Raw genomic sequence first — 4,520 nt, forward strand, 5'->3', positions numbered from 1 at the left:
CTGCCCTGCCCTGCCCAGGCCTCGGTGGCCTTGGTGGCCGCCTGGCTCAGTGTCAGCAGCGCCCTCGGGGACTTGCCCGGGGCCATCCCCGCAGAGTGCTGGGCAGGAGGGCGTGCGGCCGAGCTGGCCGGGCCGGGGGCTGTGCTGCCGCAGTGCTGGGGAGGGGGAGGTCTGACGGGAGCTCTGTGCACAGGGACTGCTGTGCGGCACCTGGGGAGGAATCGATCCAAACAGACACTGGAGGTTGTGTGGGATGGTGAGTAGGGTCAGAGGGTGCTGGTGGGGCAGGGGAGAGAGCCTGGGCAGGGTGCTGCCATTCCTGGCTCCGCTGCTGCGGGGAAAGGAGGGAGGGAGAAGCTGTGACTGTCCCATCCCTGGAAGTGTTCATGGCCAGGCTGGCTGTGGCTTGGAGCTCCCCGGCCAAGTGGGAGGTGTCCCTGCCCGAGGTGGGGGGTTGGGAATAGGCGATCCTTAAGAAGATCCCTTCCAGCCCAACCCAGTCTGGGAGCCTGGGATTCCTGAGCAGCAGCTTCCAGCTGCTCCCTTGGTCCCAGCTGCTCCTCCTAGTCAGGTAAAGAGAGGGATGGGCTTGCACAGAAGGGGCTGTGCAGACAGCAGGGTTTCACCACTGCTCGCTTTCTTTCTGTTGCAGCCGTCAATAGCTTGGAGTATGACCCTGATCCCTCAGTCAGGTCCTTAGCAGCTCAGACCTTGCACATCCTGCAGAGGGTGAGGGAGCCGGAGAGATCAAGATGGTCCTTCCCAGGCCTGTGCTTCTGCTGATGATGAGATGGGTCAAGGACGATCTTGCTGCCCCCATCTTCCTGATGGTACTTTCACCACCGCCCCGTCACGGCTGCTGTTCCCTCATGTGCACCCCCGGGCTGTGCCCGACTGTCCCTGTCCAAACGAGTGCCCCCAGAACTCTCCTGTGCCCTGGCCCTCCCAGTTAAACCTCCCTAATGTCATCCCAGCAGGAGGAAGTGGCTGCACTGGGCCGAAGGTCCTGGTGGGAAGATGGCCTTGAGAAATTGTCCCTGACCTAAGGGCTCCTGGTGCAGATGGCAGCGTGGGAACAAAGATGGAAGCAGCAGCCCCATGCCATGACCTCCTTTGCACAGGCAGCACCCAGAGCCTGCAGAGCACACAGCGTTTGTCCTGGCCTCTCCTGCTACCTGCACATCAGCTGAGCCCTGTGAGTGCCCTGGCCCCAGCTTGTTGGACAGCCAGGTTCCCCTTCTTTAGGGTGGTGATGCCAGGAGGCAGAGGGCAGAAGGGAGTCAGGGTTTACCTCAGCAAAAAGCTCTTTTAAACCCTAGCACTGCTTTGTCTTCAGGGCTTTGTTTGGCAGCTGCAGGAAGAAGGCAGAGTGTAAAATGGAGGGTGTTTCACCTGAAATGATGAGCCTGGTCACCAAGCACAGCTACACCAGGGCAGTCCTGGGCACAGCTGAGGATGATGATGATGAACGTTTGCTCCTCGCAGCAGTTCCTGCTCAGTGTCATGGGCATCATCAGCTGGTGCTGAGTTCTTCCAGCCCACCTACAGGTGAGGAATTGCATCAGCACCCGGAGACTCCCAACTGATTCCAGCTCTCCCAAGCTGTGAGAAGCAGCTGCTGCATTCTTCTTCTGTCACTTCCAGGAGGTCACCAGGGTGTCTGCAGAGTTTTTGAACTCTCCCACAGAGACCTAGAGCAGCTGGATTCAGACACCCAAACAAGATACCCTGTTGGAGGCTGTTTGGCAATGGATCCATCACCAGCTGCCCAAGAGGCTACAGGAGGTTCCAGCCTTGCTGGGCAGGGTCAGCGTCACCGGGTGGGCCCAGGTGGCTTGGGACAGCTGGGCAGGGCAGAGCTGAGCCAGAGCTGCTTTCCTTGTCTCATCAGAGCAGCAGGAGGTGCAGCCTCCTGGCCTCTGGGACAGCTCCCAACAGGTCAAAAAGGTCCCCAAATAAAATGTGGTGTTGGGAAAGTACAGCATGTGGTGAAATCTGTTGGATGGGACCTGGGCTCTGATCCTGGGACCGATCCTGGGCTCAAGGCATCACAGAATCCTAGGAGTTCGTGTCTGCCTCAGTTTCCCTCTCGTTACCCTTCGATTCCGCACATGAGCTCCTCTGCTCTTTCCTGTGCAACACTCTGCAGTCAGCAGGAAAACACCTTAAGTTGCAACGCTATGGGGTGAGCAGCAAAATCAGCTGAGATTATCAGGAACAGCGTGGCCAGCAGGTCCAAGGAAGGGATTCTGCCCCTGTACTCAGCGCTGGTGAGGCCACCCCTCGAGTCCTGTGTCCAGTTCTGGGCCCCTCAGTTCAGGAAGGATATCGAGGTCCTAGAGCAGGTCCAAAGGAGGGCAACCAGGCTGGTGAAAGGACTCGAGCACAGACCCTATGAAGAGAGGCTGAGGGAGCTGGGGCTGTTCAGCCTGAAGAAGAGGAGGCTCAGGGGAGACCTCATCACTCCCTACAACTCCCTGAAAGGAGGTTGGAGCCAAGTGGGGGTTTGTAGTCAGCAGGTGGCAGGACCTGCCAAGTAATGAGCTCAGTCGGTGCTCAGCCTCACCTGTGCCCAGTTAGGGCTGGCCCAAGTGCGCATGCTCAAAGATCAAGGGCCAATAAAAGGCGGGGCCTGAGACTGGCAAGGGGCTCACTCTGAAGCAGGTCGGCAGCTGTGCTGGTTGGAGGCCAGTCCTCTACTGATCCTGTCCTCACTCAGAGCCTATCATCGCTTCGAAGTTCATCTCCTGTTACATCTGGTGGAGAATGCGGGCATAGACTCTCGTCTAAACCACCTTCTCCGAGTGAACTTCTCATCTTTCTTCCGGAACTCGAGAAATTAGGGTAAGAGAGACCCCTTTTTTCTCTTATTACTCACATTGCTAAGCCTCTTGTCGAAAGATGGGTAAACCCACTGAAGCTGCCGCCACCGAAAAAATTGTGGCACAAGCAGAGAGCCAGGAACTCCTTGGCTCCCCGGGTCCTGCTAAAGCCCGGGACTTATGGGAAGAGGTTTATGACCTACTGGCGGACCTCAATTCAAAAGAAATTAACGGCGACATCATCGGCGCCGACAACACTTGGAGGGTCGTATGCGGCTTACTGGCGATGATGAAAACCGAGGTGAAGGCGGCACTCGCCACTGCCACACCTCCATTACTAAAAACTGAAGCGTTCCCCCCAAGAAAGTGCCCGCGGTGATCCCCTCGGCACCACCCCTTGAGGAACTAACACCCAAAAATGTACCCGCCGTGACTCCCTCGGCACCACCCGCCGAGGAAGGCATAACGAAACACGTGTGTCTGGGGTTGGACACTGGCAAGCCTGCCATAAAGGGCATGACAGGGAAGCCCCACAAAAGCGTGGCCGAATTCCTGTCGGATATCGGCCCAGAAGAGACACCAAAAAATAACGAGGCGGAAACCGCGACGTGCAGCACATCCGGCTGCTACAGAGAGACATCCCCGGCGCTGCCCCCAGCCCCACGAAAGGCCGAAAACCCAGCTTTTCAGCGGTACAGGGACCCACCTACCCTGACGGATGACGACGATGATGCCCCGACCCCGCTGCGGCGACTGCAAAACGCCCAGGGCGCTACTACCGGCCGCCCAGGGCGATGGTCTGGTATCATCCGGGATGCCATTCTGGAAGGCGAATGGGAGCCCACCCCTGTTGCGTGCCCGGTGCTGCAGGACGCGAACGGCCAACCGATCTTTGAGCAGCATTCGTGGAAGACCTTGCAGCAGGCACGGAAGGTGATCAAAGAGCAGGGGCTAAGATCGGAGAGCGGCCGGGCTGTCCTGGATTGGCTGTTTACCTCCGACACAAACAGCCCCTACGACTGCCGCAGCCTAGCCAGATACCGATTAACCCCCTCCCAGCAGTTCATCTGGTTAAGAGAGTGGGAACGCCTCGCTGCGGCAGAGGTAAACCGCGCTAGGGCACCCGGAGATCCGCTAGCGGGTGTCACGGCAGAAATGCTCACTGGCTCTGGACGCTTCGCAGAAATCAGCATGCAGCTGCAATATCCGCGTGAGCTCCACCATGCCGCGGCAAGCCTGGCACGCCAGGCACTTTATGCAGTTCCAGAGCCGCACCCCGGACCATCGTTTACTAACGTGAAGCAAGGGCCGAATGAACCCTTTCAGAATTTCGTTGACCGGCTGTGGCAATCAGTCACGGCCCAGTCGGATTTGATGACCGATCAACGCGAGTCCATGTTTAAATTATTGGCGTTCGAGAACGCGAATCCCAAACTGAAAGCATTACTCTCGACACTGCCAAGAACAGCGTCGGTATCTGACATGCTGGATGTCGCCGCCAGAGCGTCTCAACACCAGCAACATCAAGGGATGGCTGGTGCTTTCGCAGCCGCGCTGGAACCTACCCATCAGCTCCTTGCGGCGGTAGCCCAGAAACTGTCCAACGATGGAAGACGTAATCATCGATCTCAGCGCAATCACGCGAACGGTCAACGCCATTCCAACCCGGTCTGTCCACGATGCCATGCACGAGGACAT

Source organism: Heliangelus exortis (genome assembly GCF_036169615.1).
Source record: "Heliangelus exortis chromosome W unlocalized genomic scaffold, bHelExo1.hap1 SUPER_W_unloc_2, whole genome shotgun sequence".
NCBI lineage: Eukaryota > Metazoa > Chordata > Aves > Apodiformes > Trochilidae > Heliangelus > Heliangelus exortis.